Source organism: Typopeltis vanoorti, chromosome 9, assembly GCF_054136105.1.
Source record: "Typopeltis vanoorti isolate ZY-2024b chromosome 9, IOZ_Tvanoo_1.0, whole genome shotgun sequence".
In the NCBI taxonomy this organism is placed as follows: Eukaryota; Metazoa; Arthropoda; class Arachnida; order Uropygi; family Thelyphonidae; genus Typopeltis; species Typopeltis vanoorti.
The window spans coordinates 135,485,272-135,510,109 of record NC_143557.1 but is presented as its reverse complement, the minus strand read 5'-3'; the positions used below and the strand labels follow the sequence as shown (position 1 = coordinate 135,510,109).

The 24,838-nt window shown below is 36.6% G+C and overlaps 1 protein-coding gene across 5 annotated transcripts in view; it reads right to left on the bottom strand.

Annotated features, from left to right (window-relative positions):
* LOC150103595 (CD109 antigen-like) overlaps positions 1–24,838 on the bottom strand; it is a 716,838-nt gene that overhangs the window by 560,739 nt on the left and 131,261 nt on the right. For all 5 annotated transcript variants that reach the window (XM_090397638.1, XM_090397642.1, XM_090397639.1 and 2 more), the window contains one exon: positions 17,139–17,187. The gene's annotated coding sequence lies outside the window, so the exon portion shown is untranslated. The remainder of the gene's footprint in view (positions 1–17,138; positions 17,188–24,838) is intronic.

Sequence of the window (24,838 nt, the reverse complement as noted above, 5' to 3'; positions counted from 1 at the left end):
GTTGGTACATAAGCATCCATATGAAATTGCAAGTCATTCTATCAAGTAGTTTGTTTTATGCAGCTGTCTTTATCCCTTGAAATGGATAAAATTGAGTATCATGCGGTTATAAAATTCTTCGTGAAAGAAGGTTTAACGACAAAAGAATTTCATTCAAAGTTCATAAAATTTTACGGGCACTCTTCTCCTTCTTTTTCGACAATTAAGAAATGGGCTGCCGAGTTTAAACGTAGCCGTACCAGCCTCGAAGATGATCCACGTGACAAAAAGTGTAACAACACTAGAAATCATTGATCAAGTGCACGATATGGTATTGGATGACCGGCGAGTCAAAGTGCGTGAAATTGCTGAGACTACAGCCATTTCAAAAGAACGTGTAGGATATATTTTGCATGAAGAATTGCAAATGAAAAAGTTTTGCACAAGATGGGTGCCGCGCTTGCTCACCGCAGATCAAAATCACAGTCGCATGAAAATCTCTGAACAGTGCTTGGAGCGTTTTAATAACAATAAAACTGATTTTGTGCGTCGATTTATTACTATGGATGATACTTGGATTCACCATTACAAACAGTAGTTAAAACAGTGGACAGAAGCCGGTTGCTCAGCGCCAAAGAAGACAAAGTCGGTTCCATCAGCAGAAAAGGTCGTGGCATTTTGGGATGCTGAAGGCATTTTGTTTATTAATTATCTTGAAAAGGGTAAAACAATAACCTGGGAATATTATTTCTATCTTTTAACTAGACTAGACGAAAAAATTGGTGAAAAAAGACCCGGTTTCCAGAAAAATAAATAAATCATGTTTCATCAAGACAATGCACCTGCTCACAAAGGTGTTTTGGCAATAGGAAAATTAAGGGATCTGTATTATGAATTGTTGGAATATCCACCCTATTCCCCAAATTTGGCTCCCTCTGACTTCTATCTCTTCCCAAAACTAAAACTCTTTCTCGCTGGTCAGCGTTTTTCTTCGAATCAAGAGGTGATTGCAGCTGTAGAGATCTTTTCCAGGGGCATTTTTCAGATCTTACTGAGAACCACTACAGGGACGGGATAATGACGCTGGAGCATCGCTGGATAAATGTGTTAGTCTTAAGGGAGATTATGTTGAAAAATAAAAATAATTTTGAAATTATAAATTCTTTTTTTCATTGTTAGACGAGAACTTTTCAAACCACCCTCGTAGTTCGCAAAAGGAGCAGAATTATTATCACATAACTTTTTGGAACGTGTATGGTAGGGTATTTGCCCTTTGCCATTAAACTGGGAAAATTTGTTAGTCCTCGAGAAAAGAATACAGCAGGCATAAGCTACCTCTTGAGATCCTAACACTCGTATTGTTGTCTACACAATGCAAATCATGTGCCCGATGTTTAGATATGGGGTTAAAAGCTCGATATTTAGAGAGATAAAAACCTATTTATCCGTGCCAAAGATCGACCAACTTTGGAACCGGCTGGAGAAAGCCTATAAAAAGTTTCACTAGTCGGCGACTATAATTAAACCTATGATAGACTTTCTTCTAGCTCTCTAGCGCTATGGAACACAATGTTTCCACAAGGCTACGCAAGCCGTTTTGTGTTTGAAAAGATAATACAGAAATCTTGTCCAATTAAAGTAAACTACGAGGTCACTTCAAAAATTCTAACAGCGTAATGATTATTACTGATTCTTAGAATATGCTGATTATTGACTATCCGAGCTGCGCGATAGATGCCACTAGAATTGGAGCATAAAAAATTAATAAATAAAATAGGAATCACCTCTAAAGAACAGACATCAGAACAATCGGAGAATCAGTATGGAGACTTTTTTGTATTCAGACTGTACAAGATTGCCCTCATCTCTTACTCAAGAAAAACCAAAGGAAAAGACATGAAATATTGAAATATTGAGAGGACTTTGAAATTTAACTTAGTGAGAACGTTTCCTGAGATCACCAATATAAGAACTGAAATGAAGAAACCAGATTTCTTTTTTTTTTCCTAGAAATTATGCAAAAGAGTAGAAGGACGATTGGATAAAACTTATAGTCAACAGTTTTAGCAAGGGACAAGAAAGCAAGAGTTTTTTCGGATATGGTACAAATTTTCTTTTGGCCTTTGCAAGTTAGTCTTAAGTGTATTGATAATTTGCTTGCAATTATTTCGAGTTAATGTCAACAGAATAGGAAGATCGAGATTAAGATGAGAGCCAGTTGAGATATACTTGATTCTTCTCTTCATAAGTCGCAAGGCATGGAGAATGGATACTTCCATGCCTATAAGAACCACAGCGATGCATTCAAGTGAAAATGTTCAGATCAAAAGATCTAAATAATCCAACAAAGCAATTAACCAGGCTACCGGCCAAGACGTCTATAGACGGACGTCAATGTTATCATGGTTGCGAAGTGCATATTAAAATAGTAATACCATTGATATTACATTGAAATATATGATGGATACGAAGCGTATGAGGGTGCGTAGTTGATCCATAATGGCCGGTAAGGTGGTTAAAGGACGGAAATCATAAAGATATTCCACTTGGCTCAAACAATTCTGGATAATGCATTTGTTCTGATATCAGTGCTTGAGTGTAAACCTTTCGTAGTTAGTACCGTGATAGGTTAAAGATTAGAAATCTGTTAACCACACGCTACTGCAAACGAACGTTTTCAAGCCGCTTTCAAGTCTCCAATTAAAAGGATGGTGCTCTCACTTTGGGTAATATCAAATTTTAGTCTACCCCTTAAAGATTTTCGTAAACATCGATGCCCGAGTGCAATGGCGCACTCAGGATATAATCTTGGAGGGGGCCGAGCACTCAAGATTTAATTTTTTGGGGGGGGAGGGGCGAGTTAAGTATACGATTTGAGAATACACACTAGTCATTGCATACGAGCTATGACTGAGCATCTGCAGTGATCGCCAATACATGATACCCGTGATCTCCTTTGGCCGGGCTCGGGCAAACGAAGTAGCGCTCGGTCCGACGGAGCACTACTTCGTTCGCTTTGCGTTCACAGTGGCCGTGATTCCCGAGGTTTACAAGGTATTCCCACCTTATGTAACCGCTAATTCATAAGTAGTATAGAAATAGAAGACACAACACAACATAAATTAAAAAAAATATTTTTTTTTCGATTAATATTCGATAATATATATATATATATTCGATTAATATATATATATATATATATATATATATATTTAATTAGGAAAAGATTTTTGGAAAATTTTCTAGTGTTTTTTCCCTCTTTCTTTTGGGGGGAAGGGCCCCTTGGCCCTCTCCTTGGGTGCGCCACTTCCCTAGTGATATTAGAGCCCTCTTGTTGAAGAGTGAATACCCTATCAATAAGGCCGACTAGACTGGCAATAACTACAATAATGACACCAGCAACAAACCATGAAAGCCCTTAAGTCTTCATGATTGTTGTTTATGATTAGGTGAAATTTGGCAAAAGGCCTAGGTAGTCCTATAGAAGTGCCGTTTGCATCCGTAGCTCTGGGCAGCTCATAGAAAGCTGTTCTCAATTCGAATCTAATCGAAAACCATAGGAACTTTTTCTAAGCCTTGCTTCGACCGATTCTGAATTAGCCGATCTCTGCAAGATCTCTGCACTGCAAGCGGTTTTTCCTCCCAAAAACTCGGGTTTTTCGTCCCGCAAACTCAAGAAAATCGACCGTAGAACTCACGCTATTTCAGTAGATATTGTGCTAAGGACAACGAGATAGCGACACTTGTCTACCGTCTCTTCGCCGGATGCCATTCATAATTAGTGATAGTGTTAGGCCAGTTATCAATGATTTTGTTGTATAATGAAACCTGTGGAGCATTCATGACTAAACATACACACAAGTAACCACAGTAATGAGATTTTTTAATAAATAAATATTTCGTCCTACGTATAATAGGACATTGTCCGTACAGTTAATTCAAACAATACTAGGATTCACTTACAGTTAGGGCGCATGCTTACAATGGAATCCTATGCGTGCAGAGGAATTCCATTGTAAGTATGCCTATGATACTTAGGACGAAATATTTACTTATTAAAAAACATTTAATATTCTTGACCAAAAAGCTCTGGAATGACTTTTAATGGGATTATATTGATCAAGTGCATATAATAAACAACTATGTTATACCAACTAGTTTCACCAACTAAAGCTGTTGGCATCTTCAGGGTACATAACTGATGTAAGGCACTAAAAAGTAAAAAACTGTTACAAACTATAATCAATCGATTCCAATTATATTAAACAAAGAACAGAGCGCGTACAATACATGCATAGAGCGTGCATGATATCACTTGTTGTTATTTAGGAACGTTCTATAGCTGGCACTATAATTCAGTTCTGGCGAGTTGAGGGATCTAATAAGGATTTTCCAGATCACGGGTAAGATTAGTCCTTGGTTCTTGTTAAGGTTTTGTATACAGCGGGCAACTGTTGTGGCCTCCTTAAAAATTCGGGAGCGGAAGTCCTCCTCCATGTAAGGAATTGCGCTTCTATCCCACTCTATCGTATGGTTCGTTCTTGAGAAATGAAAAGCTAACCCCGATTTTTTTTTCTCTGTTATTATTGACGTCATCTATATGTTCTTTTTGCCTAATTTCAAGGCACCTTGAAGTTTGGCCGATGTAATTCAAGCCGCACGAGCAGGGTATGTTATAAACTCCAACATATTTGGAGAAAGGATGACTATCTTTTGGAGATCTTAAGAATTGACCAGAACTGAATTATAGTGCCAACTAAGAACGTTCCTAAATAACAACAAGTGATATCATGCACGCTCTATGCATGTATTGTACGCGCTCTGTTCTTTGTTTAATATAATTGGAATCGGTTGATTATAGTTTGTAACAACCGATTCCTTTGTTGGCATCTTCAGGGTACATAACTGATGTAAGGCACCCTGAAGATGCCAACAGCCTTAGTTGGTGAAACTAGTTGGTATAACATAGTTGTTTATTATATGCACTTGATCAATATAATCCCATTAAAAGTCATTCCAGAAATATTTACTTATTAAAAAATCTTATTACTGTGGTTACGTGTGTATGTTTAGTTATCTTTGATTGGTTACCGTTGGAGACTAACTTTGCCTTCAGTTCTATAGGGAAATAAAATGCGTTAGTGAAGTTTTTTATTATTTCATGAGCTATATCATGGAGAATTTTATCCAGTTTCTCTGTAAATGTTGAAAAATTAAAGTAGTCTACATAGTAGAAAGTCAACCGGAAATCAGGCCAGTGTATTGAAGGAATATATTATATAGGCATTGGATTCCAAATGCTTAAATATAAACTGTAGTATCAATTTGTCAGAATGTATCCTAGTCTTAGCCAGCCAAACATGATCGTAAACACGCCCAGCGTACTCAGTAATGCAATGCTTAGCTAGAAATACTATATGTATGCTAGAACTACTGTATTTATGCTAGAAATAACTATATGATGGTTGTAAACCTGAAGGAATAGGATAATTGACATTTATTCTGTAGCCTGCTATGTCTGTTAATTGTGTATTCAATGGTTTGGGCTGTCTATCTTTGGGCTTGTTTGGGCTAGATGGAAAAGATTGTTGATAAAAACAAACCCCTTTTCCGGAAAACTCGGGAAAAGCCTCTTATAAAGATTGTTCGCAACCTAGACAGGATTCGAATCCAGGTGTTGCCTACAAAAAGACATTATCGATACCAACTGAGCTTCCCACACTAAATAAGGTAATAACAACGGAAAAGGCCAAGAAAAACGCTTGAGGCTTGACTACCGGTTTTGCGCCCTAGGGTAATAAACTTTCTTTGGACGACCCCTATTTGAGACTGGGAAAAATGATGTTTTGGTAATATTCCTTCAGAGACTTATTTGCTAGCTTGAGATTTCTCATTTCATACTGAAGCAGCTTCGCGGTATAAAATAAACTCTTTTTTTTTTTTATTGTCTGTCTCGAAACAAGTTTTAATCAATTGAATAGAAGCTTCTTCCTTTTAATCGTATTTTTTTAATCAAAAGGAAATAAATCTCTCATCGAGACAAATTTTAACTTGAATGCATTCCCTATTGGGCACGAATGTCTCTAAGTGCGATTACAGTAAATCGAGCAGTAAAATAGTTGCCATGTTCATTTGATAGACGGCGCTATTAATCGACTTGCGCATGGAGCATTAATTGTTGGGATAACACCGTCCCAACTGCGCACTAACACAATGTTTGATTTACCTCGTCGGTCGTTGTATTTGACGTTTTTAAATTACGCTTATTTATCAAAGAAGCATGGCGGAAAGTAATTGAGTCAGTTGCATTTTTAGAATTCATTAAATTCCATTGCAGAATAAATGAAACGTAACATAAGCGCATAATTATTAATCTTAATAATACTGATTGCCATTAGCGGTATTCCGTATTAATTATCTCGCTACCTTGTTAAATGAGGTTAAAAGAAAATGACCACATTACTAGTAATTAAATAATCAAGGTGTACACTTGCAAAAGTTATTACCGGTCTTGTAACTTAATCAAGCTCAGAATTTTCGTTTTTAACTTCCGCTAATCAATTTAAATGTTTCTTTGTATTATATTTTATTACGGTTTCATTAATTATAACCAGTGAGCCAATTATTTATTTTTTCCTTTTCTCTCTAGGATACTGCATATAATAGGCTTTCATTTTCCCCCTTATCTCTGTCAGTTGATATATCTGTTTCAGCATTTTATTGTCATTGGTTAATTTCTTTCAAAAATGCATCGGATATATATGCACTACCTTAACATAAGTATTCGACTTTTAGTATCAAAGGAATTTAAATATCGAAGCAGCTAGCAAGTATTAATTAAAAATAAATAATAAAATAAAACTGCAAAATCGGTGCAGTTTTGAGTTATGAATGCAGCACACCAACCTTTTTTTTTTCCTCAAGTGTGAAACCAGGGCCGCTCTACCGAGAATGCAAGACGTGCATTTGCACGGGGCGACAGTGTTGGCAAAAAACTATACGAAAAATAAGGGAGAAGCGGCGGCAAAATATGCTACTGCACGGGGTGACAAAATTCCTAGGGGCGGCCCTGTGTGAATCCTGCAAACGTAAGATTGAATAAAAACGTAAGTAAATTAAAAAAAATCAGCTAACGCCTTTTATTCCCTTATAGGTAGTAGGCGAGGACTTTATACCCTATCTAGCTTTCGGAGACTGAGTGGGCAGTTCAATCTCCACTGGTAGCCAATCAGAGATAGCTGGCCCATGTCTATCACTAATTATAGCAGCCACAGATGAAGAGGCTGGCAAACAAGTGCTGCCATCTCTTGGTGTCTAACCCTAACACGATATGTTACTGTCTGAAATAATGTGGGTACTACAGTCGATTTTCTTGACTTTACAGGATAAAAAAACTTAGTTTCCAGGACGAAAAACCTACTTGCCCGTGCCAGAGATCGACTAACTCGGGAATCGGTCGAAGAAAGGATTAGAAAAAGTTCCTCCAGTTGGTGACTAGACTCGAACTTAAGTCTGACTTCGAGCGACCAAGCACAGAGGATGCAAGCGTCACTTCCACTGAGCTACACAGGTACTCAAGTGAAATAAGTGTTATAAACTTTAGTAAACCTGCTCTATAGATCAAGTGGAACTTTTCAAGCTTCTTCAAGTCACCAGTCAACATGAAGGTGATCTGAAATTGGACGATGAGATTCATCTCCCACCTAGACAGGTTCACAAATCAGTGAATGTAGGATTCAAACCTCCAGTTTGTTGGCTGGAGAGAGGGTACGCTTTCCACTCGTCCAGTTCAGTTGGCTTTGCTGTACTTAACCTGGAATACATTATGCCAGATATCTCTAGGGCAAAACAAAAACTGGCATTTTCACAAAGAAACCGAAGCATTTGGACAGCATGTACGAGGTTGGTCTGAAAAGTTCCCGGCCTCGACCATAGATGACAACGGTATCGGCAAGATATTTTTTTCAAAGTTGATACATCTGTCATAAGCATCCATGTGAAATTGCAAGTCATTCTATCAAGTAGTTTGTTTTAGACAGCTGCCTGAAGCAAATATGTTGTTTGTTGCTTTAAATGGATAAAATTGAGTATCGTGCGGTTATAAAATTCTTTGTAAAAGAAGGTTTAACGCCAAAAGAAATTCATTCCAAGTTCATAACAGTTTATGGGCACTCTTCTCCTTCGTTTTTGACAATTAAGAAATGGGCTACCAATTTTAAACGTGGCCGTACCAGCCTCGAAGATGATCCACGTGAAGGACGTCCAAAAAAGTTTAACAATACCAGAAATCATTGATCAAGTGCACGAAATGGTATTGGATTGCCGGCGAGTCAAAGTGCGTGAAATTGCTGAGTGAGACTATAGGCATTTCAAAAGAATGTGTAGGTATTTTGCATGAAGAAGCGCAAATGAAAAAGCTTTGAGCAAGATGGGTGCCGCGCCTGCTCACAGCAGATCAAAAACGCACTCGCATGAAAATCTCTGAACAGTGCTTGGAACGTTTTAACAAGAATAAAACTGATTTCGTGCGTCGATTTATTACTATGGATGAGACTTGGATTCACCATTGCACACCAGAATCCAAACAGCAGTCAAAACAGAAGCCGGCTATTCAGCACCAAAGAAGACAAAGTCGGTTCCATCAGCAGAAAAGGTCGTGGCATCGGTGTTTTGGGATGCTGAAGGCATTTTGTTTATTAATTATCTTGAAAAGGGTATAACAATAACCTGGGAATATCATTTCGATCTTTTAACTAGACTAGACGAAAAAATTGGTGAATAAAGACCCGGTTTGCAGGTAAAAAAATCATCTTTCATCATGCACCTGCCCACAAAGGTGTTTTGGCAATGGGAAAATTAAGGGATCTGCACTATGAATTGTTGGAACATACACACTATTCCCCAGATTTGGCTCCCTCTGACTTACGTCTCTTCCCAAAACTAAAATTCTTCCTCGCTGGTCAGCGTTTTTCTTCGAATCAAGAGGTGATTGCAGTAATAGAGGAATATTTTGCAGATCTTACTGAGGATCACTACAGGGACGTGATAATGGCGCTGGAATAAATGTGTTAATCTTAAGGGAGATCATGTTGAAAAATAAAAATAATTTTGAAATTATAAATTCGTTTTTTCATTGTTAGGCCGAGAACTTTTCAGATCACTCCCGTATATCTTGATTTGGTTTTGCCAGGTTGTCTCAGCACTGTTAACTCAAAAGACGCCATCTATAAATAAAGCAAGCTCTGTGTGTGTATTACTGCTTTCAGTAGTTTCTTTGCAAACTGTGATTTGCCTGAATTAGTTAATTAAAATTTTACTTTAAGGTCCATTTCACTAAAATAAGGAGTACCTATTAGACGTCTGTCCGTCTACTCATAGAACAACTGTATTCTGGCTGAACATATTAATTAAAATGTTGGACGGTATATGAAACATTTATAATCAAAATTTGAATATACAACCCATTTTTGGTTTAAATGAGATCATTTGTATGAAGACGAAGAATGGAAGAAGCTCAAAATGATGTAAATACATATTTCTGCTCTAGGTTAATGCAATTTATTAATGGTAGTTAGTAGTTGCACTAAAATATTTCGCAGTCTTACCGTTTTTAATTAAATCGAACCCTTTTTCAGGGGCCAATTATGTCATCGCCTATAATGCTGCGGTCGCCAAAGCAGCCCCACTCACCACTTAAAAGACTAGGTGTATATAAAATGATCTGTTGCCGACTTGGCGGATGGATAGGATTCTCATCACATGATCACAGCGTGATAACTTTTCACTATGGGAAAAAACGAACTATTTCTAACTCCACTCTAATTATTCCATCCCTGTCCTTGTTTGCCATCTTTAGTAAAACACCTTACTGGTTGCTTTGCTTACTAACTTTCAATTCTTTTCCAATCCAAGGTAAATTGCATAAATGCTTGATTTTAAAAGTTTACTGTAATTCATATGATCTGTCCTGTTATAGAATAAGACGATGTACGAATTCGTCACCAACACGCGAAATCACGTGATTTATACGTAAAATTTTCCGAATGTTATACAAGCAAAACAGTCACCACTTTAAAAAGTAGAATGTTTATTAAAATAAAAAAAGCAAATTACCGATGTATAATAATAAACACTCATCCCAAGAAACGCATTGATTACCCTATTATCGGAATAGATTCGCCTTCTTCTGCCATGCGCAGAAGTGTCGAGGGTTCTCTCCTCTGTGGTCAGACTACACACACACACACACACACACACACACATCTAAAGTTCGAATTGCGCCTCTATAGCAATTGGATGGATAACGAGACCATCGCTATTAAATCGGACAGAGATTTGAATTTCGTGATATATAGAATGTTTTTAGCTGAAGGTGAGCTAGCTGAGCTGTCCTCATATGGAAGGGAATGCCTTTTTGTCATCGCTGAAAACTGGAATTTTATGGATCTCAGATTTTTCTATTGACAAGCACTATCTTACCATTCGGAGTAGACGCTTAGTTTCGTGTATCCGCAGGATGCATAAAAGATTTATTTCCGATGATAACAGCGCGAATACAATTAGTGGTTAAATGGACCGTAACCTATTATGCACATAAGAGTGAGCGGCGCATTTTACAGTTGAGGGAGCACAATAATAAAGTCTGTTCACAGCGTCATCAGTATATCGATGTAGGGATGCAGGCAACTAACTGGCCTTTGTTCTTCTGAGAATAACTTTTGCAAATATAAAACAGGGGTTTCCAGGTTGTCCATGATTATTTGCACGCTCAACTACAAAACATATTTCACAACTCATTTTGATCCTTCCTCCGTTTTGAATACTCTCTTAAGAAGCAACTGAATACGCTTTATCCTTCCGGTCATTCTATTTGTCGTCCTTGGATGTCCTGTTGAGCAGATTACTTGATGCAGCGTAATGGACCTATTACCAAATGTTTTCATGTACGCCCTAATGAGAATATTATGCGCATGGCTTAAGACAGGAGAAAGTATGATCACATCGTAAGCGCGTCAAAGAACGAAAATGTACTGGGCGTTAATTCATTGGTGTCAATTATAGAGCTCTGAAGTATTATGAAAAAAAAAAAAAAATCTTTATTCGAAAAGCATTTTATTGTTCTTCACGACACTGCCTTTCGTTTTATAAGATTTAGTGAGGCAACGTTAGCAAAGTTCGTGTCGCATCAGCACAATCAAATACGAAATTTCATTAACTTCCATCCCTTGAGAACAAAATTATTTCTTTATATTATTTTTCCAATCGTTTCCAAATTTTAATTTATTGCACGTTAAAAAAATCAACATAAATGAAATAATTATCGAAAACAGTGTGAAGTCGCATACAAAATAATACATTTTGTAGATACATCAATGGCTTGCGTTTCACATAAAAAAAATTAATTATTATTTCTGTTATCCAAATTCAAAGTAATTTTCCGTTGATTTCTTTGGGGTAGAGATATTCCTATCTTCCCCAACTCTGGATTCGTTACTGCATAACTGAAACGTAAACATGACCGACCAGATCTCAAAAACACATTATTTCGGTCAAATCCAACAACCTTTTGGTGACTTAAGTACGCAGACTTTGACGCGCCCTCTAATTTAAATGCGGAGAAAAACGGCAACGAGCAAACAACGCTGGCTGCTGAGAACGACTGAACCTTCTCTGTCCCTAGGCAGCAAACAGGAGGCTCGTTTTAAACGCATTGATAAGAGATGCATTTTAACTGTATGTACATACGTAGCTGTGTCCTGCATAAAGACCGTAATGTGCAGCTTTACAAATATAATATTTAATCCTGTTTTATATAAGACAGAAATAAGCTTCTATTTAATCTGATTTAATCCGGTCCCATTAAAGCCTAGCAAATGTCTGTTGATAATCGGAATAAGCTAGGCATAATTACAAAATTGTGTGTCATGAACATATTGGTGTATTTAGTTCAATTAACGCTGGCCCAGTCTTTGTTAAGCTGCGGCTACTCGGACAGACTTCGGCTGCCATACTGTTCTTGTGACTATGTCTGATACCTTAATACCGGATGAGCAACCAAAGGTTTCTTTGCAAGGAGTGGGGACTGAGATGCCAATCGCTAACCAATGCATCCCCAGGTGTCACCACGATATACAGAGATCCACCCTCCCCGCCTTCCTATTATGACTTTGGTCACCCGCCTATGACCCGAAACCTTTGTCAAGCACCAACTACCCTGACGGACCTGGGATGCGATCAGTTACCAAGGCAACCACACAAAAGTCAGAGAACAACGGCTACCTAAGTCCTGCTTGGGCTATGGAAAAGCTACACTGATAACATCTGTCCCCACGAGTCGTGGTTCCGGCAGGCGTTCGCGTGCTGGTCTCGTGGTGCGAACACAGCAGCAGCTGGAACTAATAGCTCGAGTCTCTCTCTCTCTTTCTGTCACACGCACGCGTTTCTTTCTTTCCTCTCTTCTTCGTAGAACAAATTAGAGATTTCCAATACGTCTGAGTCACTTGCATCAAAATGCCGCTTTAGTGTAATCAAAGCTACGGGACAAAAATTGAAAAAAAAAAAAAAAAACGATCGCATAGCAGAGAAATACAATTTTGAAGAAAGATGTTTCTATTAAGGATTTCTCGGACGAAGGTATTTCAAGACTCTGATTTCAGGTCGAAGATCGTTTGATGCCGTAGCCATTCTCCGATGATTAATTAGGATTCCGCATTGATCACGTAACACAACAACATACCTTACAAACGAAAATCAATCCGGCAAACATTTATCTTATCTGATGGTTGGTTCAAGGTAACCCTTGGCCTGCATTCGATACTAAGAAAGCCAAATCGTAGCGGATGCATCGATTTCTCTTCTCCCAGACTATACACATTTATGTTATGTTATACACAGGCCATTGATTTCTCTTTTGGCTATTTCTCTCCCTCTCTATTTTTTTTTCTTTGATATTCTCTGCTTTGAATCGACACGAGCATGAATATGCAATAATGACTATGATTCTAGAGTAATATATGTGCAAAGTTTTCCTGAGTGATGGCGCTGCTGCTTCAGCATTCCAGCTTCGTGTCCAATTTACACAAAAATAGTATAATATTTTATTGCAAATAAAAAGACGATATTTGCGAGCAGATCTATTATACTAATAAATGTTTACTATATTAAAAACACTGCATTTGTTAATATGAATGTAGATCTCTTTATCTTCATTAGTAGAGAAATTTGATAATTTAAAAGCAAATCAGCAATTTCTGTTTAATATACGTTTTAATTTTTGCTGTAAGAGACTGTGGACGATATGCCACTCTTATTTCACCGTTTATATTTCTTTTCAGAAGCTGAAGTACTTGTAAAATGCTTTCTGGAAGATCAGAAAACAAATCCCTTTTCAGATGTTTTAATAATAAAACATCAAACTATGATTTCCGAGAGAAATAAAACAAGCTATTATTTATTAAACTCATAACTGATCTTGTGTAAAAGAAGTGGAACAACCGGGCATTGTCTACTTTCTGCACTAGTAATTTGGGAGGCCGCTCAAGGATTATCATGTCATAATAATAATAATAATAATAATAATAATAATAATAATAATAATTAAAAATCTTTGTCTTCTACGTGTGCATATAGAAGACAAAGTATTTTTAATTTATTAGCTAATTCAATATAAAAATAAAATAAAAAAACTCTGCTGACTCCTTTTTTATTCTCGAATGGAGCAGACGATGTCATTTAGTCTCTAAGTAACGTTTTGGCAAGCGGGGAGAGGAGGGGTAGCCAATCTCCACTCTTAGCCAATCACAGATAGCTTGCACAGACTAACAATGAATTTAAATAGAATCCGTGGAAGAGAATATGACTGCTGCCATCTCGTGGTTCCTGGCCCTAACCTTCTTGTGAAGATACGATTACCAGTTCTCAATAATGATCCGTAAAATTCGAAATAAACTGCTTGATTTTTGTAAATTTCAAATAGGTTTTATGTGACTAAAAATAAGTTGTTGAACTTCGGAAGAATAGAATATTATGTCTGAAATAGCGTTGGTTCAGCGGTCGCTTGAGTTGTGAAACTAAACAATCCTACTTGCTCATGGCGGACTTCATATAACTAACTCGGGAACCGGTTGAGAAGGGTCCAGGGGAACACATTCTTATGGTCGGCCACTAGAATCGAACTTAAAACAGTGTTTCTTCGGGCAACCTAGCACTATGGATGCCATTTCCACAGGTTTTCAGTATAAATATATTTTATTTATATTTTTATATTTTTATTTATTATTAGTGCATTACAATTATAAACAATATTCATTTGCAGTCATTCAGTTAGGTATACACACAAAATTTATATTGAATTTCATACAATAAAAAATCTTAAACTAATCTTATATCAAAGTGAATTCGTTTATTAATATTCTTAAATTTTCAGCGAAAATCGGATGGATATATGAAGATGTAAAACACACGCGTATATTAATGGAAATAAGTTTATTATATACAATTTTTTTTTGTCACAAATTCTGAGCAGTCCCACTCTCCCAAATCATATGTTATCCGAATTTTGGATTATCCGCATTACAGGCTTTCTAACATATCACGATGTAAAAACACCACGTAAATTTCGTATCTGTTGTGTAATAGGCGTGAGGGGGGGGGGGGTCATTGTCATACCACATTGCTTCGTTGTCTTCTTGTGATGATTCGATTACCGGTTCTTATAATGATCTGTAAAATTCGAAATAAACTGCCGATTTTTGTATATTTCAAACAGGTTTTACGTGACTAAAAATAAATGGTTCAACTTCAGAAGAATAGAATTTCACCTCTTACCAAAATGAAACGCAGCTTTATAACGTTTTAATTAAAAGAAGGAGCAATGTTATTGTTGTTATCACGCTATAAACCTCGCGTGTGACACCAGTTTTATAGCACACATTCGTACTTGAAATTCTATTTATAATTCGACTTGACATCAAAATCCACAGTGTTTCGAGTGGGGGGGGGGGAGAATTCTCTGAAGTATACTTAACGCGATATTTGGTTTCATTTTGGAAGAACGTTTGCCTGTTATTACATCACATTTACCCTTCCCCTTAGGATACAAGTAGTACTGGTACGTGCTCACGGGTCAAGAAGAGGTCGACCTGACCGAATAGCCCTCGTAAGCATTATATTAAGAGCGAGATAAAAGTCCGCCAACGTATGAGCAGACACCCTCGTTCCGTCTCTTCAGTAGGCACTGATCGCCAAGATAGCATGCGCTGTTCTGACGCCTATCGTGTTGAACTATCCCCGCCGTTTCTTTTCCCCTATCCCTCCCTTTACTGCTAGGCGTCATTATGTTGGTAGAGTTCTGTCATCTGCCGATTTAAGAAGCCCTAGAGGGGAAGTGAAGAGAATGTTAACTAGCAGCTGCTCACGCGATGCTTCGTGTTGCATCGAAACAAGATCGCTGGTCACTGCTTGGCAATGCACCTTACCGAGCGGACGAAGACCAAAGTAAAGATGACTCTCTAGTACGCAGCGAAGAAAGAGAGCTTCCGCTAGCTGCTGAAAAAAGAAAGACTGTATACTTCAGCTGTTGCAGAGACAGGAGATAGGAAACCTCTGGTAATGTAAATTGAGACGTCAATGTACTCCAGACGAAGAGAGATTATATCACATCAATCGGTTTCACATTTACCTGCTGGAGTCAAAATAAATTAACAAATTATTAGTATTACTATTTGTAAAACATGCCCTTCTCCAACAATCCAGGAAGTGACAAACCTCAAATACTTAAGCTTGTACTTAGACTACACACTACACACACACACACACACACACACACACACACACACACACACACACACACACACACACACACACACAAAAAGAAGCGCGTATTACTCTTGAAAATGCATTACTTACAAGATATATTACCACCTACTTACTAGGAGAATGGTTTACAACTCCTAGATGAGTCCACACCAAGATATTGTATATTTTGCTATGGATCTGCACCACAATATTTAATGAAGAAACTAAGCGCATTACAAAACTGGCTGGGTTACCAAAATAGCTCTCCTTTTTTTCAACGATCAGTATATGCCCAAATCGTAGACCCTACACTATCAACAAGACCACTTTTCTAGATTAAAGCGAACAACAACAACAAATATTTCATATCAGATCTCAGCATACACAACAAGTAATTACGATACTCGTATAATGATGATGATGTACGGTAAAGCAATACAGCAATTCTATTTATCAGACCTATTAAAGAAACCTCCATATAATATATGAACCTAACTTAATTGATGGTCCCTCTACTTAACAACATTTGGCAACAATAATTCCTCATATTATTAAACTAACCACATGCTAATAAAAAAAAATAATAATTTCATTCGACTAATAAAATTAGCCATTGTCATTTCAAACACTACACACACATAATACATTACATATATTATAAAAAAAATTAGCTAACGCCTTTTATTTCCGTATAGGGAGTAAGCGAGGCCGTTTAAGCCCTATCTAATTTTGGAGACTGAGTGGGCAGTTCAATCTCCACTAGTAACCAATCAGAGATAGCTGGCCCAAGGCTGTTACTAATTAAGCGGCATATATATATATATATATATATATATATTTTTTTTTTTTTTTTTTTCTCCCGGGAACTCAGTTTTTTTGTCCCTTAAAACAGGCAAATTGTCCCTGTACATGTATAGAATACTACTGGACAAAAAAGGCAACGTGAAACCACCTTGTTCTATAATAATTACCTAATAAAGTAGCTTTGCAACTCCCACCAATCACTACGGTTGAACGAAAACACACACACACACACTTTTGATTCGCAAAAAAAGTAAATACTATTAAACAAAAAAAAAAGAAAAGTGAATACTATTTATCACTGTAATTACATAAAAAAGGAAAGAAAATTTACTAACAATAATACTCATGCAAAATAATAATAACGACACAAGAGTTCGGGCATATTCTTAAAAACTGCTTTTCTCTGACTTCGTTTTCATTTCTGGTACTTATACAGATACTGGTACGAATGTATTCTTTTTGTGTATACTACTATAAATTAACAATTAACAACAAAAAAATTCAATTTTGAAACAAATCAATACGAGTTACGATTAGGAATTTCAACTCGGCCTACTTACCGATAACCGAAAAGTTAGGGCAAAATCGTGCCGCGTACTCCTTTGGATACTGAAAAAGGAAATTATAAGATTTATTTATAAAGTACAGAAAAAACATACAACTACAGTCTTAAAAAAGTTGTGCTCTGAGGCAGCTTTTTCTGAAACGCATTTATGGATATCAGTATCATTTTAAAATGTATTAATATAGAGGATTTATTTATGAACACTTACATAAATATGATATGATAAGCTATTGGTGATATACTTGATGTTTCTTTTGAATGCCCACCTGGCAGAGTGTGGTATATGATCCTTGCTACCGAATATTTCTGATAATTTGATAGATGGAGAGAGAGAGAGAGAGAGAGAGAGAGAGCAAATTAACTTGACAGACTGAGTGAAGCGAACAGGTTTTAACCAACAAAGTAAAGCTTCTCTGATGGGATATAAGAACGAACATATATGCACAAATGTATCTTTAAGACGAGAAATTAAAAAACATAATAACGCACGTGACTGGGAAGAGTGAGATCAGATGTAATTGAGTTTATAAGAACAAGCGATGTGGTTGGGCAGGTCACTGATGAATATGATTACACTTAAGGTTAGAACTAATAGCGCGTATGTTTGCTTTGTTGATCTGGAAGGTTTGCTTTGACAGCATTACGACGTTTCTCTTTAACTTTTATGGATATCGCTCCAAGGAAAATGGAATTGATCGGGACATATTCTCCAGCTGACCTAGAAGCCTTCTAGAACATTATCGTGAAGTTTGGTCCAGAATACTATTTAGTAAATGGTCTACGAAACAATATTTTTTTTCGTAGGCTTTGTGCCCTGTAGCTGATAACAGGGCACAAATTTTGCCCTGTTGTCAGCTACATCAAGAATCACATCTGCTGTCCCTTTTTAGTCACTTATTTTAATTTGTTTCATCGTTTTTCAGCTAAATTTAAAGATTTTTTTTTTATTTTTTTCAATTAGATGAAGGTCTCCAAGAGAGCTTTGGTCCTCCATTCTGGGATCTTCAGTTGGTTGTTGAGAGCTCCTCTCCTGAACTGAATTTACGGTTAAGGTTCATTACACATCACATGGCGCTTTCAATATTTGTTGTCTGTAGTGAAAATGATGTGTGCTTTCGCATGTAGAAATTCAACCCCCCCCCCTCTGCGTCACATAAAAATCAATATATAAAGTGGATTCAGCTTTTTTTCTTCTCTCTGCTCTTCAAGTAATATTCTTACATTTTAGCTTCGCTTTGAGGAAACAATATTTGTTTCCTTTTTTTATTATTTTTGAAATATCCAGATAACATCTGATAAAGAGTTCTGTAGTCCGAAGAAATGTTTCTTTCTTTCTTGCTTTCTTTTGAAAGCAAAAATCTGTAGATATAGTCAATCTCCAGCTGTCGTAAAAGGCAGATTAATGATACCAAGTTGCGCTTCTATAGAAAACAAGACAATACGTTATCGACCTGACTGGTTCGTAGTAAAAGATTATTTTGTTCCCTGTTTGGTTAACTGCCGATGAAAGAAAGAGGAAGTAATATAGATATCGAATTAACTTACACAGAAGCGGCATTTTTTTTTTTTAGTGGCTATTAATGGAAGCCTCTAGGTATTTTACAGCAACACTTTATTCCACCGTTCAAACTTCCATTCATTATCTAAAAGAAGAGCAGCTGTGGCTCCAGAAATCATTTAAAAAGTTCTATCTCTGTTATGCAACGATGTTTTTTGATAAGGCAAATTCTGACTTCGGAAGAGGTTACTTTTTCGATATTGGAATCGACAGTACTTTCAAAAAGTTTTTAAAATGGTCTATGCACGCAAGTCAAGGCAAATCTTCGCTTGCAGAAAACAAATTTCAATTCTTAAGTGAGGTTAATGGCAATGCATGATGAGCAAATAATTTCCTGGAAAAAAAAAAAATAGAAAACTGGGTTTTTAACCTTCTGCTGATTTGATAAGCATTTTCCATTCTAAGTATACTCTCCCAGTTTGTGATACCATGAATGGTATTTTGGACCATTCTTCTTTCAACATGACCATCCGTCCATGAACAGATTCTTGGCCATAAGGCGTTTGTCGCCCAGGCATCCGCCACTCAGTCACTCACCCATCTTCAGAATGTGCAATGTAACTCACTGCTCCAAATCACGCTAATAATGTTGCGTATAGTTGATTTTGAGTAATATTGTCTTTTACCAGTGCGACGAAATAGAGACTATTGATATGCACCTATGAATAGACCCCTTTCGAAGTCCGTTAGATTCTTCCCTATGTACTCTTGACAGTAGACAGATGTATAGTTAACATTATTTATTTGTTTAGTAAGTACTTTCATAGATTTGTTAAGATTTACAATGTTGGATTTATTAATTTTATTATTTTTTTTATAAAAAATGCTGAAACTATGGACATTTTCCAAACCATCAAATAAAAACAAAAAAACAATAAATATGTCGATGACAAATTTGTTTTACAAACTAACAAAAATTTGATTTACTTATCTATTTACTATATATAAAATTTCTTATAATGCACTAAGCAGGTGTGCCTTATCCCAAAATTGACTAATTTATAATAAATAAAAATAAATCAGTGTACAAAGTTTGAAAAGCCTTCCTACAGTGGATAGAATAGCCATGTGAAACTCTGCAGGTAAATATAGATCAACTTTCCCACAAACAAAGAAATAAAAAAAAATAAAATTGACTGACAAACACTTACGCGATAAATTTGCATGAGGTACCAAAATGCTGTAAGAAAAAAGAAAAAATAAATAAATTGAATCCTTAAATGTCAATGTAATCTCGAACCAGTAAGAGGAATAATTAAATAGCAAAACAAAATTTATGACATAATTTTCCAGACTACACCTACACTCTAAGCCTGCAAATGAAATCAACGTACGTTATATTTTTCTTTCGCATTATGAAGTTTTAAAAAATCGCCATTTGCATTGGTTTTAAACAATCTTGTAGATAATACTGCTCTTAAAAAAATAAAATAAATAAATAACAAATCGGAACTTTCTGCTTATTCATGATGATGGACACTTTCAGGTAAAAGAAACGGCCGTTCTCGCTCATCTAATGCGATTGTACTGGCAGCTCGTAGAAAAATCCCCTGTCATAGTTTGGCACTAAAGTAATCGTCGCTAGAACTAGTGTCAGTGACTTAGTGCCCGAAATATCGGCATTATGCCATGAAGAATTATTTTTAAACGTGTTGTATGTAGTTCGGTGCAATTCCTAAAAGTACGACGAACTTGGGTTCGTTGCCTTGGGAACAGAATAATGTGCTCAGTTTGATAGGATTGAATATGGATCTCCTGATCTGGAGTGGTTTGAATGCCTCTTCTTGTGGAAACGTTTTCGCTTTATAATGTAAGTTAAGATGACGGGGTATCGAAATGGATGCATTTGGCAGTCCACTAAAAAAAAAAGTTAATCAAGTTAAAAGTTAATCGTGATATAGAAAAAAAAAAAAAATTAAAGAGTGCGTTAGGAAACAAGTAACTTCACAGTCGACAGTGTTTATCTACGTCAGGGGTCGCAAACTGGCGACCGTTGGGCCGGACATGCCTCGCGAAGGCTTCGTATCCGGCCCGCGACCTTAATGATTTCTTTTCTAAAAATCAATGTTTCTAACATCCTGCGGGGATTAAAACATAAAAAAGTCAAACTTCTAAATGTTTTATGATAGCTTTAAACAAAAGTGAAACTTATTACAACAATTCTTTGTACCATATTTCTAACATCAAATGTTGGCAACACTGAATGGAAGTTACTTACCACGCAGCCATTTTAAACCACGTGATGCAATGTCAATAAGTTACAGGTTGATATTGTAATATGATAGTGTGTTAATAAAAAGTTACCTCAATAACTTATATTATTTTTTGCCCATAACAATGTCAAAGTTAAAAATAGAAAAATAGATCAAGAAGGCAGAACTTTTCAAAAAAAATGGGAGAAGGCATATTTCTTTGTGGAAGTAAATAATATTCCGACATGTTTGATATGTAGACAAAGTGTCGCCGTGGTGAAAGAATATAACTAAAACGCCATTATGAAACAAACCATAAGAACTGTGATAAATATACAGAAAAGATGCGTGATGACAAACTTAAAGATTTAAAAAATGAACTGAAGTTTCAACAGCGGATATTTTCAAATGTTATCACAACAAGTGATGCTGCTGTTAAATGCAGTTACGTCATAAGTGAAAAAATTGCTCGGGCTTCGAAACTTTTACTGATGAATAATTTATTAAAAATTGTATTTTAATTGCAGTCGAAATCATATGTCCAGAAAAAAGCAAGCATTTCGAAGTAACTGTTTACGTAAGTCGTAAAGGCCCGGCAACAAAAAGACCTTGGTTAGAGCCTTTCTTTTTTTAGTTTATGTTTTGGTTCACAGAATAATATTGAATACGGCCCGCGTCAGATACACATCTAATTGACTGGCCCTTTGCTGCGTTTGAGTTTGAGTTTTTACACTGAAATACGTGAATATTTCAGTGTAAAGATTTTTAACACTACGTGTCGCTACTCTCACTACAGACTTTACGAAATAAGAACTACGTCAAAAGAATATTATAAAACTTAACAATGATTTAATCAGTGCGTAATATTTACAGCTTTCACCACCTTAAATTGGTCTTTTCAATGAAAAAATAATAATTATACGCAGTTTAAATTACCTTCAGTTCAAACATTATATCCTTGAGTATAGATTTTTGGCGTCTGCGAGCAAGGCAAAATCCTTTTATATTTTATTTTACTATTATTAAATCATTAGATTTGCTGTTCAACGTTAGTCGGTATTTAGACAACAGAAGTCGTCATTTAAACTGTTTGTAGTAGTTCCAAAGCCTGAGATTTCCACTGAGATTTTTTCTTTTGCCGCCTAGTGAAAAGCTGACTCATATTAACCGCAAATTGTCAATTAAATGTCCATTTAAAGTCTTTAGTCGCATAATGATGTTCACTCGCTTAATGGTCGTCATCCCGCTCCTGCTATAGAATTACAACGTCAATAGCCAACCCCCTCTTTCACCCTACATTCCCTCACGTGTGCTGCTCCCCGCATCTTTCATGTGAATCATCCCCAGTACGCAATCGAATAGGAAGTCGATACCTGTCACTGCGGTGGGAAATTCTGTGCACCCTCCCACAGTTCTTTTGTGTGGGTTTGGTGTTTTCAGTGTCACTGCCGGAAGTGGACACGACAACAGTCACGTGGCACTGGACTGTGGTTCCTGCTACGAACAGATATTGCATACCAATGTGCACAGCATCCTTTGGTTACGTTACAACATCATTATCGTAATGTTACGGTTTATTCAAGGTTACGTGCATTCGGTAATTTACTTCCCCGGTATACGCGTGCTGTGGTGTCAGCAGAAGAAGAAAAATTTCTCCAACATTCCATATTTACATGGATAGGAAATGATAACGCTCATTTCGTATTCACCGACAACAAAAATAAATAAACGGAAGAAGATAAATAAGTGGATTTTTTTGTTGTTGTTGTTGCTGTTTTTGTAGCAAAAATTCACAGCTGTGTTTTCTTACATCTAACACGGTGTCTTCTGGCAGAAGAAAAACGGTACCAGCTGTGAATATTTTCCGCATTTTTTTTGAAAGAAACATGCGTCATTTTTTTAATCGTCCTCAGACATCTCTGGAATAACTGTTTTCTTTGTCTGTAGGAGAGAGAAATTATAGAAAGCTAATTAAAATAAACTGCTTAAATAGAAACGCCTCAAACAAACGAGTTTTTACTTATGAACATTTAGATATAGTTCCCCCCCTTCTAAGAGGGGAAACCATTTGAAAATTTTTCTCTCGTAAGGTATTAGCAGCATCGTACATGGCACTCATGGAACACCTAATAGTTACCTGATAGCTTAATCACAAAAACAGTTAGATAATGTGCATAACTGTTTATTTATTTTTTATTGCGTAAGAACCAAGAGATATTTTCATATCTCTCGTTTGGTCTATAATATATTGTACGCCAACAGTTCATAGAACTGGGTCTGGCAGATTGCCAAGAATAGTCAATTCATGCTGAAGGGAAGAAAGAAATAAAGGATGTATGTACGAATTGTTCACCAACACGATAATCACTTGCTTTATACGTAAAATTCCAACGCTCATACAAACAAAATAGTTACCACTTTAAAAACTATAATGTTCATAAAAGAAAAGTTAATTTTCCTAGGTGTAATAATAAACAACTCATCCCACAAGACGGATTGATTACCCTATTATCGGAATGGATTCTCCTTCTTCTGACATGCGCACAAGTGTCGAAGGATCTCGCATCTGTGGGCGTACAGTACTTGTTGGCACGAAATCTCTTTATATTGTACGTAATGTAAAAATAAATAATATTTATATCTTTATCGTACACTTATAAAGAAATGTGTCATTATACACGCACACATTTATACATGCACAATGTTTTTTTTTTTTTGTTTTTTTTTAAGGTATGGCGTACCAGCCTGTATCGACAGTAACACGTGACAGATGTAAGGGTATAAATAAAATTCGGAGGTCTGAGATAACGTATCGAACAATTAGGAGTTAATATACAAAAAAAGATAGCAGGCATGGCATGTATATTAAGGCCGTTCTGGTCACATATACTAGTGAATAAATAAATGAAAAGTGTACAAATCTCCTTGAAATACAGCGAAGTATGCTCATTGAGGAATACAGAAAGAACAATGACGTTTCTTTCTGTCAATTTTCCTGAAAGAATTGCAACCGCAATACTCTAAGACATCGCTTTTCATCTCCATGTAATCCATCTCCGCTTGTAAAGCGAGAGAGAGAGAGACAGAGAGAAAGAATACACTGGATAATAATGGTGATAAATGAAAGGAGAAAGACGTTTGTCATGTGTGAAGATAGCTTACAATGAGGTTCCTGTTGAAACATTGTCACCAACCACGACATTTTACAACCTCAAATCGTATTTCAGGAATCCGAGGGAAAAAATGGATGTCACTCAGAAGCCAACGAAACATTAACAACCTAAAAATAGGCTGGATGATTCCAAAGTTTCCAAAGCATCTCGAAGTTGCCGTGTATAGGTTGAACTGAATTAGTCGGGATGAGTATAAAAATCAGAGCCTCTAAGCTTGTAAAGAAATAGTTGGTCTCTCCTTCCGTATTCTGATATTCAATTTCAAATCTGAACGCATGAATTCGATCAGGACTGTGATACTCCAAGCGAAGGATGGTTTAGAAAATTCGAATTTTAAAGCGTTTTTTCCCTGCGCGCTTTTCCATCCGATGCGATATTCATTCATGAACTCCGGGTTTGCTATGCGTCGACGGAGGCAACAACACCTCGCTATATTTAAGAGCTATCTAAGAGAATGGAAACTTCGAAGGAGTAATAAAAATGCATTTCCGTATGACCACGGGGAAAAAGCCTTTAACTGTATACTGTTACTTGTTGTGAGCGACAAAGAAGACAGCTTTCTTCTCAAATATGAAGCGAAGCAAAGAAAGAAGTCGCCTATCAGTATTGAAAGTCTCGGCGATTCAGACGAGAAAAAGGCACTCGGGTGGAAATATCTGCTCATGTCACAACACCCATCGTCGGAGATATGATGAAAGAGGAGATCGAATGATTCCCCCCCCCCCAACTTTATCGGTCGCCTCTATAAAAGATCTGGTTAGGGAAGGAGAGG